This window comes from Lissotriton vulgaris, chromosome 2_1 (assembly GCF_964263255.1).
Source record: "Lissotriton vulgaris chromosome 2_1, aLisVul1.2, whole genome shotgun sequence".
NCBI classification, from domain to species: Eukaryota; Metazoa; Chordata; class Amphibia; order Caudata; family Salamandridae; genus Lissotriton; species Lissotriton vulgaris.
In genome coordinates, this window is record NC_141687.1 from 329,469,351 (window position 1) to 329,485,885 (window position 16,535).

Consider the following 16,535-nt stretch of genomic DNA (forward strand, 5'->3'; position numbering starts at 1 on the left):
CATTGTCATGGATTTCTATGACAAAGTAATTGTTTGACTGAAAGAAAAAATTGCTCCAAAAGAAGTAGATTGGGTTAAAATTGACAGAACTAATCTGGAACCAAAGGAATCAGTGTATTCTTTTTATGAAAGATTGCTTCTGGTATTTAAACAATACAGTGGCTATGAAAAATTAAGTGAGAGTGACATGAGCCATTTTATTTACAGATTTGTTTTTGGCCTGAGACCTTAAATTGGGGACATGATTAGGACAGGAATTGTAGGTTGGCAAGCACTTTCAGTTGATGACATCCTGAGAAAGGCACAATATTGCAGTGATGAGCTGGATGCAAAACAAAAGAAACTCAAGGAAAAGGCAATGTGGGCGCAAGTGAAGGAAGCTGAGCAACAGATAGCAGCTTTGGAAAAAAAAAAATTTCAGCAGAACCAGAATCCTGGCAAGTTTAAGGGGAATTCTACAAATAAGCCAAAATGTAATATAAACATTGAAGCGTTAAAACAAACGCTACCCTGTTTTAATTGCGGGGAAATTGGACACTGGAAACGCAAGTGTAAAAACCCGCCCAGAAATTTAAAGAATTCATCATTAAATCCACAGATGCAGAGTGAGATAAATCAGCAGCAACAGCTTCAGCGACAGTTAGCGAATCAGCAGAACCAATTGATTCAGCAAAACCAAATTCCACAGCCACCTTTGCCAAACTGCATGAATACACAGAGATATAATCTAGAGACGGGTTTCTGCGGAGCTGAGCAGGTAAAAAGGTCGCAAAGAGTAAATGTGTCAAATGTCTCTGTTGGAACTGGCCCTTCTTGCAGGGTCATCCCCAAGCTTTTTGCTTCTTCCTCCCTTATTTTTCCTGACCCGTGGCTGTTGGCAATAGGACAATGCGCACTTTACCACTGCTGATCAGTACTAAAGTGCATATGCTCTCAATGTAAATTACTATTCTGATTGGATATACATGTTTGGCATATTTGTATCACCAAGAAGTCCCTAGTAAAGTGCACTGGGTGTGCCAGGGCTGGTGATGACAAATGCTACTAGTGGGCCTGCATCACTGATTGTGCCACCCACAGGAGTAGCTCTAAAAATGGTGTCTCAGGCCTGCCACTGCAGCGCCTACGGGCAGTTTAGAACTGCCATGTCCTCCTGGTCCGCGTCCCCGCTGACCAGGCCTAACCCTTCCCTTTTCGTGCACATCAGTCACCCCTATGGAAGGCCCAAGGTACCCCCCTGGGCAGGGTGCCGTGTATGCGAAAGGTAGAGCATGTACTAGTGCAGGTGACCTGCTCTGGTAGTGAATTACAGCCATTTTCGTTTTTCACTATTGTAGGCTATCTTGCTCCATAGGTTAACATGGGGGATGCTGGCTACAGTGGTTAACAGCATTTCTTCCCATAGGAACAAGATAGGACATAAGTATCTAGTATCCCTGAACTCAGAATTTAATAACGCATCTTTTAGGAAAGGTGGTTTTTAAATCCTGTGTTTGAGAACAGCACTTTTAGAAAGTTGCTGTTCTCTTGTCTGACCCTTCTGTGTGCCTGGGCCTGTTTGTGTATTGACTGTCTGGTTTGTGAGTGACAGGGGCTGGGGAATTCACCCAGAGGCTGGATGAGTCAGCACTAGGCAGAATGAAGCAATTGCAACCTGAGTGGTGGGAGGAGTTAGCACCTGGGCTGAATAGGGCTGTGCCTGCCTGCCACAATGCTGGCTCCACCTCCTGCTGGGCGGCTGAGGACCCTGCCCCTCACCCTGAAAGGAAAGATGCAGCCAGCAACACAAAGTGCTCAGGATCCACCCAGAACTGGTCCAGACCGGGCTCAGGGCCCACATGCACAGAGAAAACAAAGACTTTAGGGGTATAAGTACAGGACCCCTGACAACAGAAAATTAGATCATCCTGGAATCAAGAAAGAACCTCTGCCAAGGAGAAAGCTGACTCTGAAGAAGGAAGACTGTCCTGCTGTTGCTCTGCTGGACTGACCTGCTGTTGCTTTGCTGCCAAGGAGAGGGGAAGGACTTTGCTGTGAGCTGTGTCCCCTGTCTTGAAGGAATCTCCAAGGGCCTGAGAAGAGCTGGCTCCCTGTTTTTGAAGTCCCAGGAACAAAAGGACTTCGCCCCCAGTTTCCTTGAACTCTGCTGAGAGAGTTCTGTCCTTCCTAGAGTGCTTGATCCAGTTGTGGGGCCTCTGGAAGTTGAACCTGAGCTGGGAAGCTTGAAACTAAGCTTGAGAGACTTTTGAATCTGAAAAGTGTTGCATCGCTCGCTTGCGGAGCGCATCCCCGACAGTGCGAGAAGTTTCCCACCGCTACGAAGGTCGAGATCGGCGCAGCGCCTGACGCCGCTGCCGGAACCGTCGCATCCTTCATTTGTGGGATGCACCAGACCGGTGCGGGAGAATCGAACATCGCTGCGAGTGTCGTCGCAGAGCCTGTCGTCGCTGGGTGAGATCGCCGCACCGCTTGCTTGCGGACCGCATCACGTCGCTGCGAACATCGTCGCAGAACCATCGCATCGAGGAGCTGCGAGAGAGAGGATCACCGCTGGACCGCGCATCGTCGCCCCGTAGATCGTCGCAGCCCCCACGAGATCATCGCATCGTGCCTTTGCAAGAACAGACTTCCTACGGAGCCTACGCACCGGAATCCACGCAAGCGGCCTTCCTCCCCATACAGACCGGATTCGTCGCAACACGCCCGCTGCTGCAGCGGGGCTGTCGCATCGCCTCCCCAGGGTCTCAGGAGTAACGCATCGCTTGTTTTCCACCGCACCAGCTTCCTGCTTGTGGAACTTTGTTGCATCTAAAAGGTACTGTGAGTAAACGTGACGCAACTGTGAACTTTTCACGCATCTGTGGATTATTTGATCGCAACTTAAAGAACTTTGATTACAACCTGAAGAACTCTTTTGAAACCATATCCTTGAACTGTGTATGTTGGATTTTTGACGTTTTGGTCTTGTGTAGTTTAGAATAAATATCTTTATTTTCCTAAACTGTTGTGGAATCAGTTTGTGGTGTTTTCACTGTTACTGTGAGTGTTGGTACAAATACTTTACGCATTGCCGCTGGCTAGCCTAGACTGCTCAGGCCAAGCTACCTAGAGGGCGAGCAGGGGTTATCTAAGAGGGTTATCTCCTTGCCCTGACTAGAAGCAAGGGTCCCTATTTGGACAGTGGTACCTACCTCTGCCAACTAGAGACCCCCAGTTCTAACAGTCTCTCAACAATTTTGGTTAAAGGAAAACGAGAGCAGTGATTCAGAGGATTACTCATGACGGTGCCTGAGGGGGGAAGGAGAGTGTGTGCTTGGAGCCACTCTTGAGGTAGATCAGTCAGGTCCATTTGTAAATGGTAAGGTGAATAACAAAGATATCACTTTTCTTGTGGACACTGGTGCTACCCGTTCTACTGTTAGGTCAGTGAAAATTGAAAATCTTCCTCTCTCGGGTGATTCAATCCAGGTAGTTGGTGTAGCTAATCAGCATATTAAAACAAATCTGACAAAACCTGTAGATGTAGAAATTGAAAATTACAAAGACAAACACAGATTTGTTGTCTGTAACAGCAGTCCTGTTAACCTATTAGGTCGGGATCTGTTATGTAAGATGAACTGTAAAATTTACTGTTCACCTGAAGGTATTGAGCTTCAAACCTTAGAAGAAGAAGGGTTGTACAAATTGACACTGTTAATGGTTGATGAAGAAAACAAAATGTTTCCTGCTTTTGATAAAAATAATTTACCAGAAGAACTGAAAGAAACAGTGAATCCAAAAATTTGGGATTTGGGTGGTGATGAAATGGGTTTAATGAAACATGTGGACCCAGTAAAAATTACTGTAAGACAGGGAATAGTTTTCCAAATGTTCCTCAGTACAAAATGAAACCTGAAACAATAGAAGGTGTAATTCCTGTTATTGAAAAATTCATCAAGCAAAGAGTCTTGAAAGAAATTGAGTAGCCCATGCAATTCACCGATTATGGGTATTAAAAAGCCAAACGGAACGTACAGAATAGTTCAGGACCTGAGAAGGGTTGATAAGATAGTTGTTCCTTGTTGTCCAGTTGTACCAAATCCAGCGGTAATTTTATATCAGATTCCACATGATGCAGAATGGTACACAGTCATTGACTTGTGTAACGTCTTCTTTACAGTTCCATTACATCCAGATAGCCAGCAAAATGTTTGCATTTCGGTTCCAGGACCGCATATTAGCATGGTGTCGTATCCCTCAATGGTATACTGAGAGTCCATCTATCTTGAATCAGTTATTGAAAAGATCCCTGGAAGATCTAAAATTGCCTGGAGAGTCAACATTGGTCCAGTATATTGATGACCTCCTGATTGCGGGAAAAACAAGAGAAAATTGTGTGACTGACACCATTACACTTATGAATCGTTTAGCAGATGAAGGGCATAAAGTGTCACCTGCAAAACTACCATTTTGCAAACAAGAGGTTAAATACCTTGGTCACAGAATTGCAAAAGGAATCAGACAAGTGACAATTGAGAGAATAAAAATGATTCGAGCAATACAACCACCAACAACTCAGAGACAGATCAGGATCTTCCTAGGAATGGTTGGTTATTGTCGCCAATGGATCTGTGGGTTTTCAGTTATTGCGAAACCTTTACAAAGTTTAACAAAGGCAGACATTAAGGACCCAATAATTTTGACAAAAACAGAATTGGAGGCTTTTGAAAAGCTAAAGAGAAGCCTCTGTGAAGCACCAGCACTGGGTATGCCAGACTATGATAAGGACTTTGAACTGTATTGTTGTGAAAGAGAAGGTTGTGCTTTGTCAGGTTTAATTCAAAAACATGGAAAAATGAGAAAACCTATAGCTTACTTTTCAGCTGTCCTTGATCCTGTTGCAAAAGCATTGCCAGGTTGCTTAAAAGCAGTGGCTGCAACAAGCGTAAGTCTTGAACAAAGTGAAGGAATTATAATGGGGTTTCCTGTAAAAGTATATGTGCCTCATTCAGTTGAAACACTTATTACTAGAAGTAAAACACAACACCTGTCTAGCAATAGATTGACGAAATATGAGAAAGTTATTCTGGGATCAGATAATGTATCTATTGCCAGATGCCTGAATCTCAATCCAGCTACACTTTTGACAGATATTGTGACTCCTATTGATGATGATGATGTGGAACATGAGTGTTTGGATGTTTTAGAATACTGCACCAAACCCAGGAAAGACATTAAAGATGTACCTTTACCAGAGTCAGACATTGTTTACTTTGTTGATGGCTCCTGTTTAAGAACAGATGAAGGCATCTTGAGAGCAGCATATGCGGTCTGCACAGTTTCTGAAATAATTGAAGGTTCTACTCTTGAAGGAATTCGTTCAGCACAGATAGCAGAATTAGTTGCTTTAATTCGTGCCTGTGAAAAAGCTGCAGGGAAAAAAGTTACCATAGTGACTGACAGTCAGTATGGATATGGAGTGGTCCATGATTATGGGCAGCTCTGGTCTCAAAGAGGTTATTTAACCTCTGCAGGGACTCCAATTAGAAATGCAAAATTGATCAAAAGAAAAAATAGCGGTAGTTAAATGTGGTGCACATAAAAAAGGTCAAGATTACATTACTAAAGGAAATGCCTTTCCAGATGAAACTGCACGTTACTGTGCAAAGAACAATCTTTCACTTAATCGGGAAAGGGACAATGAACATGTAATGAACTCTCTCTTGCTAATATCTGTGGTAGAAACATGGCAGGGAGTAAAGGACTTACAAGATGAGGCTGATGATGAAGAGAAAAACACATGGCTCAAAGAAGGTTGTAGACAGCAAGAGGAAGATGGAATTTGGGTTTACAAAGATGGAAGACCTGTTATGCCTAATTGCATGATTGCTGACATGGCACGAATGTACCATAGACCAGGTAACTTAGGAAGAGACACAATGATTAGACAGTTCAGGGAGACTTGGTATAATCCAAAATTTAGGGTTATTGCTGAGTCACTTTGCCAACGTTGTTTGATCTGTCAGCAAATCAACCCAAACAGAAAAACAGTGGTAAGCATGGGAACCATAGGTCGGGAGGGTGGTCCTTTTACCAGGTTGCAAATGGATTTCATTGACCTGCCACAACACAATAAGCTCAGGTATGTGCTTGTAATTGTCTGTTTGTTTTCAAGATGGGTCGAAGCTTTCCCAACTCGTCACAATGATTCAATCACTGTGGCAAAACTGCTTTTAAGGGAGATCATACCTAGATATGGTTTTCCAGTGACTATTGAAAGTGATCGTGGCAGACATTTTGAAAACAGACTAATTGAATTAATTCGGAATCAAACAAAAACTGCACTGTGCTTACAGACCAGAAGCATCAGGGGTTGTTGAACAGATAAATGGAACAATCAAGAACAGAATTTCAAAAATGTGTCTAGCTACAGGAATAAAGTGGACAGATGCTCTTCCCCTTGTTTTGATGTCTTTGAGAAGTACTCCAGACAGGAAAACAGGTCTTAGCCCCCATGATATTCTTATGGGAAGAGTAATGAGACAGGCTCATATTCCAATTGGAAAGTTGCTAGCAATAAATGACAGTGCAATTTTAGAATACTGTAAGCAACTTTCTGATGTAGTATCCTCTATATTCCATCAGGTGGGAACAGATGTGATTTCAAAAGAAAAGGAGCAGGCTCATGATCTTTTGCCAGGAGACTGGGTCAGAACAAAGGTTCATCGGAGGAGGAACTGTTTGGTACCCAGATGGCAGAAAGCAAGGCAAGTGATTTTAGTCACTACTAATGCTGTTAAATGCAGGGGCTTGAAAAGGTGGGTGCATGCAAGTCATACCCTTCATGTACCTGCACCTGATAACCCTGACGAAGATAGTGACGAAACTACATCAGATTCAGAGGAAGAAGAAGATCCTGAAAATCCAGATTTTGAAGATCGACAGAGAAGTCGACATCTGGAAAAATCACAAACTAATCAAGCTTCAAATGAAAAAGATCTAGACATCGTTGTTGTTGATTCAGAAAATGATGAAGATGTTCTAGAAAAGAGAACTGAAAAGAAATTTGTTTCAGAAGAGATTCAAGATCAGCAGGGTATTGAAACGCAGATTGAAAACTCTGAAAGCAGGAACGGAAAGTCTGGAACTGGGAAGCTAGAAGTAATTCCAGAAGAAGAAGACGAATTACCAAGTACCAGCTACAGAGACTTTGTTCCTAACGGAGTGAAGCTGCCGAGTAAAGAAGTTCCTAGATACAGAATTGAAATCTTTGAAACTGATTCGGATGACAGTGATGAAGAGTCAGAAATAAGAAAATTCAGAAAAAGAGCTTGGAAAGCTGAATGTAATGAAATTGAGCCTGAGAAGAAACTCTTGAGAAAAGGTGATGTCTGGCCGAAAGAAGACTTAAAATTCAAATTGGTTAACCAATCAAGAGAACAGATCAATGAAATAACTAGTCAAAAAGGTGAAGCAGACAAAAAAGAATTACTTGGGAAGAAAATTGAAGTTATAAAAAAAAAAAGCAAAGGCCATTGAAGTCTAACCAGAAATATAGGTCTCCAGAGTGGGGCTATATAATAATCCCACCAATAGTTGAGGTGAGCAGCAGTAGCCAAGAGGATTTGGAAGAAAATAGTGACAATGAGTGAGGTTTAGTTGGAGTTGAGGTTTTTTTTTTCCTTTTTGGCATAAGGCTGAAGAAATTGTATTAGGTGACACAAGGTCGAAGAAATTGTGTTAGCGGATTACTTTTATAGACGCAAGGTCGAAGAAAAGCTGTTAGAGGGTTACTAAAAAAAAAATTTTAAAGGGGAGGGTGTGTTACATACTAATTTAGTAAAAATCAAAGTTTTAAAATTTTGTTTGTTTAGGTTAAGCAAAAATGCCTGCTGATAATTCTAGGTGTACGATTTTTAGAAGATGTTGCAAAATGTCTTCTATTTGTGTTATTTTGATTATTTTAGTTTGGTTGGTTTTAGCAGTCATTTTCCCTTTTGGCATAGATAAGGAGCAGTTTAAAATAAATATGACAAGCAAAGCTGAATCAAAACAAGCTGATCATGATTTTGCAGGCAAAACTAACAGAATCTTTGAGCATAAACCAGATGTCCATCAGGACAGATCAGTTGGAGATTTTTCCACTAATTCTTTTTCCAGACTCCTTTCAGAATATGTTAGAGTCATGGATGTCAAGGATTGTTATGTATGTGTTAAGCCTCCTCCTTCAGTTTCTGAAGGGGTCAAGTATAATATGCTTCCCCTTACTTATGGAATAACATGCAGTGTTATATCAAGCTTGTTCTATCAAACTAGTGGCCTGGAATATTATTATTCTGATTTCGATGAGATTTTTGCTAACCTGAAAGTTGTGAATAGTCTTAACAAAGTTAGGCTTGCCAAGCAGATGAGGGAATTTTTCCTGGTAACAAATGAACTAACTTACGAATACGCATACAAGAATAATTTAACTTGCAAAATGAGGGACGAAGAAAGATCTTTCCTTGATCAGGTTGAGGAGAGGAGAGCAATTTATAAGAGAAATGAGATGCTGAAACAAACTAAATCCAAGTTTTGGCAGATTGAGGATGAGAAACTTAATGGTGAAAACAGTTTTGCTGCTATTCATATAGACGAACCAGTTAGTGGAAAGCTTTGCGTTAGAAGAGATAATTCGCTTTACGACAACTATTTTGTCGGTGCTAGCCAATGTGAGGACACTTATCGAATTATTGGGGGATGGGAATTTAAAGGTGGCAAAGACCCAATTTTCCCAGGAATGTATTTTGTTTGTGGAAATAAAGCATATTTCAGTCTTCCTGACCATTAGTATGGCACATGTTACCTTGGTCTTGTCTTTCCTAAAATTTTCCATGTTGGCAGAAATGGAGAGGGATCATTTGAAATTGGCAAACACCTGAATAGGTTCAAAAGAGAAAGTGTTTCAGAAATCATGGGAGATATATTTGGTGCAATAATTCCTATGGTGGGAATTACTCTGAATGCAATTAAAATCAGAAAGGTTTCTACAATTGTTGACAGATTGCCCACTGATACTGCTGGTGGTTTTCAGTTGGTCAATACAGAGCTCATTGCTACCAGAAGCATGGTTATGCAAAACCGGCTTGCTTTAGACATCCTTTTAGCAAAAGAGGGAGGAGTCTGTGGGATTTTACATGTTCAGCATTGCTGTACATATATCCCATATAAAAGTCAGAACATTGAATTGCTAATTAAGAATATTACAGAATTTCATTCTGAGATAGAACCCATGGAAGATGACAGTTTTTCTGAACGTTTGGCAAAAACATTCAGGGCAATCAAGGAGTGGTTTGCTGACATCGGCAGTTCAATCATTGGCAAAGTGCTTTACCCTGTTATAGTTATTGTTATTGTGACACTCTTGTTAAAAATCAGTTGCATGATTCACAAAAGAAAAAAGCATGTGAGGGAAAAGAAAAGGATTTATAAACTCAGAAAAGCCCAATAGAAGGAGATAGAAACGGATGAGTTCCGTAGAACTCAAAATGAAAGTTTCAGACAGAGACAGACTGATGAAACAGGAGTTTAGATTTACTAATACTGAGAGAGATCATTATATGTCATTTCTAAAAGTAGAATTTAGTTTAAATATTATGTTTTGTTTGATGATTTTTTTTAAATCACCAGATGAGGGAGTTGATGGAGCGGACTTTCAGAATTATTTTTGATTAATAGTTCGTGACAAATGAAACTCTCATGATTTTTATTTTTAATAAAGAATGTTGCATGATTTGCACGTTTTTACTGACTCAACCTAGAATAGTATGCACCAACACCAAAACGCGGGTTTAATCATTTGTGCTCTTGTCATGTTTGTCATTTTGCTTTGAATAATACATTTACTTTGTCTTTTGTTTTGTCATATATTAATTGCAGCTGATTAAATAATAATGGCATGTGCTTTCTTTTAGATGTGCTTCTGTTTATGTTTTGTCGTCATATGTCTCTGTGTTTGTTTATTTGTTAGTATGCAAAACTAGGTAATATAGATAATGGGTTAATTTTAGCAAAGGGGGTGGGTAACAGAATAATTATCGTTTCTCGAATTAATTGTTGTCTTGTGTTTCCTTGCATACTAGACTCACGCTAAAAAGGCCTGTGGCCTACTTCTAAAATGGATGTCCGAAAAAGCTTTACCAGAGTGGGCCTTGCACAGCTACGATGGAATGTGAAAATGTTTTTTCTACATTAATTTTGGGAGAAAGGCTTGCAAACAAGGCTGTGTGGAAGCTTAGGACATTTGCTTCAGATTTCTTCGTGGTCAAGGCCGCATTTGACGTTCAGCAGCGGAAAAGCTTGAGAGGACGAAGGAAATAGTTTTGTCCCTTTGTCAAATGTAACTACCTTCGGAAGCTACTGTTGACATTAAATAATGACCAATGCCGCTCTTGAAAGAACGTGACTCTGGCTATGCGAGAGTCGGATGACCGCATCAGGAGACATCCTTTGACCAATCGTGTTTTGTTTTGCTAGAATATTTGTATTCTTTTAGTTAGTTTTAGATTGGAAAATACTATAAGAATTGCCCCTTGCTAAGAGCACTGTTCGTTCGTTCCTGTGCTCCAGAGACGCTGCCGGATTTTCCTTTCACGTAAGATACTTAGAGACTTTAACTTTTCCTTACAGGTTTTCTTTAGCTAAGTTAGGGAAATAGGGAAATAGGCCATGAAGAAATAATCTGAGTGTTTAAGCATTTTCTCATGCTGATTTATGGTTCGAACTTGCCAAGACTAATGTGCCTTTAATAAATATTTTCTGCTAATAAAATTGCTTAAAATAAAGTTTTGCTTAAAATGCATTTTGATTAAAATAAAGTTAATAAAATAGAGTTTGAAATGACAAGCTGGTCTTGTTTGTTTCCTTGAGTTACCATTAGTTAATCTATTGCCTATATATGTGACTTAACCCCTTCGATGCTGGTGACAAAGCCAGCTCGTCATGGGCGTTACCTGCGCTGCGCGCATGACGAGCTGGCTTTGTCACGTAACTCGGGTTTTTTAAATTTTCAGCGCGCAGCGGAAAAACCCACTAGCGCGCATGCGGTTAATTAAAAGAGATTTGATATGTTAGATTAATTAGGTCATATGATTCAGTAGGTCAAAATACATGTTACAGTCAATTATGGGCCTAGTAATAGATTTATAAATAATGGTGAGTATTGTGGTGTAGAGTTGTACATTTGAGACTGAATTTCTCTTGACCCGCTGGATCAAGGTCATGTCCAGTTTCGGGTCTAGCGTGATTCCTAGTGATTTGACAGAGTCGGCCAGGGTGAGGTTTCCGTTTAGCGCATCAATAGCTTTTAGCCATTCAGCAATTTGGGGGTTCTCCTCTTTGTTCGAGATGAGGAAAATTTTTGTTTGATCAGGATTTAGTTTAAGGTGGTTGCTAAACAGCCAGTGTTGGACTTCTCTCAGTATGTCATTGAGTCTTTGGATGTCCTTGATGGAGGAGGTTTCCAGGTATATCTGGGTAGCGTCCTCAAGTTTTTGATTTTGATTCTTTGGCTGCGGTTGTGTAGGAAGGATGAGAACCATTCGAGGACCACCTCGACAAGTCCAGCTCTTTCTTGGAGAGCCTTAATGAGAAGTTTGTGATCTACCTTGTCGAAAAGCTGCTGATAGGTCTAGGAGAATGAGGAGGCAGCAATGGTCTGAGTAGAGTGATTTGTGGATATTGTCGATGATGTTGAGGATCGCGATTTCAGACCTGCGTCATTTTCTACAGCCAGACTGATGGGAGTCGAGGTCGATGTTGTCCAGATGTTGGGTTAGTTGTTGGAGTATGCATCTTTCTAGGATTTTGGAAAGAAGAGGAAGGTTTGAGACGGGTCTAAAATTGTTCAAATCCTATGTCAAGGCCGGGTTTTTTCAGCAGTGGCGTGACTTGCCCGCTTTTTGTCCTCCTTGGCTCAGATTGTGACTAAGAATGTCTTGTGTTTCTCCTGTTGCCACATTCACCTGATGAGAGACAGATTTCATCATATCAGCCAAACCTTTACAGTAATCCGAGCATAATGTCAACAGTTATTGAAACTAGTGCAGCTGAAGGAGCAAAGTCAAAGCTTCATTACACTCCCCTTAATGAACTTATAGGATAACAAACCAGTCTTTTTGTGAGGTGTACTTCTGATGCGCAGCAAAACGAGTAGAATGGCATCGTGCCATTTCAAACCAGTTGAAGCAAAAACGCTTACCAATATATTCTTGAAAGTTTCATTGACACTCTCCACCACTCCAGTAAATTGTGGCAGATAGCTACAGTGCAACCTGTGGTTCATTTGGAATGCTGTGCAGATGATTTGCAAAACCTCATTTTTAAAATGGGTACCACAATCTGTCTCAATAGAAGTAGGGGAGTCCAAACCTGTTTGTCATGTTCCTCTTTTTTAAAACAATTCTTTATTCAGTACATTTTGAATTTTAGTCCCTTCCCTCCCTTTATCCCTCCCCAGCCCATGCCCACCCGGCTTTTAAACATTTTTGGTCAAGAATTCCATTACAACAGCATAAGTATATACACTTATTTCACTAGATCTTGCTAAAATTTTAGTAACAAATAATGGAAGACATACTAGCACATAGTCATAGACGAGAGGGAAAGGAGAAAAAGTGTAAAGTAGCTAGATAATTAGATAAAATAAAATTTATAAAAGTTGGAGTTATTTATTCTCTATTTCCATACCTGCTCGTCCGTTTGTTTACAAGTTATTAAGTCATGTTAATTTCACACGACTTATAGATTAATTACTGCCTATCAAGATTCATTATCTTGCAGCCAATTAATTAGGGGACCCATATCTCGAAACCCTTTTTTTTCCTATGTGTCCCCTTTCTCCTGTATATAGCTATTTCTAGGCTATAGCTAGCTAGCAGTCTTGATCGCCACTGTTGGAATAGTGGAGGAGTTGGGTCCAGCCATCCAGTTGCTAGACAAATCCTGAAGATGGCCATAGATATGGATATCATGCCCTGAGTTTCCCTGGATCTTAGACCTTGTTCTAGTCCCAGCATTATTTCTATTGTCGTGATGACGACTGGAATTTGAAAAATTTCAGAAAGAAATTTAGAGATTTCTGATCTGGTAATAGTTAGTGAATTGCATTCGGCAAATATGTGTACTATATCGGCGGCATGTGTAGCACATCTTGGACAATTCGTGCCTTTACCCATACTCCATTTGGCGATCTGAGATGGTGTGTAATATAGTTGAAAGAAAGTCTTATAATATTGAGCCTGTAATTTCGTGGATATTAGTGATATTTGAGAGAATTGAAATGCTGATTGTACGCCGTCTGTAGTAATATTTAGTTTGTTTTGCCATTTAAGACTATGTCTATCCAGATCATCTGGTATCGGTGAGATTAAAGTTTTATAAATTTCTCCTATTTTGATAGGAATCTTGCCTATAATAGCTTCTATTATCGGGACTTTCTGAAACTCAGCCCTGCCTCCCCCTTTTTTTATTATGAAATCTCTAATTTGGAGGTATTTAAAAAAATCCCTATGTTCAAGCCCAAATTCCATCTTTAGTTCCTCGAAAGATTTAATGGCCAATGGTGAAAAAAAAAACCTCAAATGTGTAATCCCGGTATTGATCCATCTGATCATACACGTATCCTGAAATATTCCTGGGAGGTTGTGATTTCGGATGAGACTAGTATAATGAGAGTATCTGCCGATTCCTAGTATTTTACGGATGTTAGACCAAGCATTGTAAGTACCTAACAGTGTTTTAAATCAGACTTTTTTGAAGTGGTTCTCGTATGTTAGTCGCCACAAATGATCACCAGTTTCTGCTCCCAGAATAAGTCTACACGGAGTAGGGACATCCCCTTCAACAATCGGAGAATCATCCGACACGAATAAGCCTTTGCTGTAACTCATCAATGTAGCCCACCAATATATTTTAAGATTTGGAGCTGCAAGACCCCCTCTCATTTTTGGAAGTGAAATATGCTTATATGCTCGGCGTGTTTTTTGATATCCCCATATGAATCGGGGAAAAAAGTATCTATTTGTTTGAATATTAATTGATCAAAATTTAGGCATATGGTGCGAAAAAAATATAAAAATTTCGGTAAATAAATCATTTTGATAACGTTGCATCTCCCTATAAGAGTTAGATGTAAATTGTTTAGTTTACTGAGGCTGTCCGATGATTGTTTTAGAAGCGGATCTATGTTGATTTTGACAAGTTCATCCAAATTAGAGGTAATATTAACGCCGAGATATGTAGCATTGCCCACTATTCTTTCATCCCTTAAGGTGATGTTTTTGTTAATTATTATCTGAGTTTTAGTTTCATTTAATTTATATCCAGAGATTTCTCCAAAACGTAAGGCCTCTTCTTCTAACAGTTTTATTGTTACACAGGGATTGCTTGTGGTGATCGCGATGTCATCGGCGTAAGCTAGTGTTTTAGTATTTCCGTTCGGTGTTATTATTGGTAAGATGTTTTGATTACATTCTAATTTACTGATAAAGGGATCGATGAATATTGCAAATAATAGGGGGGAGCATGGACATCCTTGTCTGGTTCCCCTAGTTACTTTGATCTTGCCCGTCATTCCGCCATTTATCATCACAACGGCTTCTGGTTTATAATATAAGCTCCGAATAGCGTTAATGAATTGATCTCCAATTCCATTCTTTGTCATGGCTGTCCAAAGATATTGCCAGAAGACCCTATTGAATGCTTTTTCTGCATCCAATAATATAAGTGCCATAGGGTCTCCCGTGACCTCTGTTATATCGAAGAGTGTAATCACCCTTTGTATGTGGTCTGTAGTTGAGCGACCGGGGACAAATCCATGTTGTCGTATCGATACGATTTTATGGATGATCGGGGCTAATCGGGTGGCTAACATCTTAGAATAGATTTTTGAATCGCAGGTAATCAGAGTTATGGGGCGGTATGATCCGAGTTCAGTTGGGTCCTTGTTTTTTTGGGGGAAAATTACTATTTTTGCCATTGACCAAGATTTTGGTGGTTTTCCCGTTATGAATACTTGAATCATGAGAGCCTTGAGTATTGCTTTAAGTGGTTTGTAAAATTTTACATAAAATTCGACCGGTATACCGTCCAATCCTGCGGCTTTCCCCGAAGGCAAGCTGTTAATAGAGAGTAGAATCTCGATCCATTGGGGTACAGCTTCAAGGCTGTCATAATCATTTTGTGAAAGTTTAGGTCTCGGTTCTTGGTCTAGATATGTATTGATTAGATGTTGATTTTCATCTGTCTCTGTATATAGTTTTTGATAATAGGCCTGAAATTCTGCTTTAATTACTTCTGGGTCTTGCGTTAATAGATTATTTTTATCTTTGATTTCTTTTATAGTATTTATAATATTTTGATTTCTTGTGCGGATAGCTAAATGATGCCCTACTTGCCTGCTTAATTCGTAAGCCTTTTCTTTATTTGAGGTAGCCTTATCAATAGCTCTTGTAGCAAAGATTTCAATTATTCTGTTTTTGGCTATTGACACCTTTTGTAGTACAGTTTCAGTATTTTGACCCGCTACAACAGTTTTTACAAGTTCCTCCTCAGCTTCGGCTAGTTTCCCATTTAATTCAGTTATTGTTTTTTTTTTCCTTGTTATATCTTATGGAGAATCGGATTGTTTCACCCCTGATAACAGCTTTGATTGTGTCCCAGACCACATCTAATGATGTACTGCCTATATTATCTTCAAGAAATTCTGGTATCCATTTTTCCATCATTTGACAGTATTTTTCGTTCATTAATACTATCCTTTCAAATGTCCAGCTAACCTGATCTTGCTGTATTCTATCAATATCTATTTTTAAAAGCAAGGGGTTATGATCCGAAAACACCATAGGTAGTCTTTCCAGGTGGCACTTTGTTATAATATTATTTGAGACTAGCATATAATCCAGTCTTGAGAATGTATGATGGGGGTGTGAAAAATAGGTGTATCCCGCATTTTGGGGGAACTTATATTGCCATAAATCTGTTAGTCCCTGTGTTTTACATAATGTTACGAATTCCCTAAATAACCTAGGTTTCCTACCGTTATATTTGAAGTTTTGATCATGAGTCCAATCTGACGGTAGGTTTAGATTAAAGTCCCCACACATGACAATCGGTAGTGGCCAGTCGGATAATTTGCTGGTGATAAATTCCAGAAGATCTGGATCGTCAGTAACGCATCCATAAATGGAGCAGATAGTTATACGCTTCCCGGCCCCATAGATACATTCGGCGATCACCCATCTCCCGAATTTATCTGCTGCAGTGCGGGGAAATTTGATTTCTTTATCTGTTGCCAGGATAGCAACTCCGCGGGTTTTTGTGGCTTGTGTTGTGGCTGTGATCAATGTGTACCCCAAAGTTTGTAGTACTTTTTTTTCCCGTCCTTCTATATGCGTCTCTTGGAGGCAAATAATATTGGCTCTGATTGATCGGAGAGCTATTTGCCTTTTACGTATATCATTTAGTCCACAGATATTAGCAGAAACAATTTTCAGTGTGGCCATCGAAATTTGGTGTCT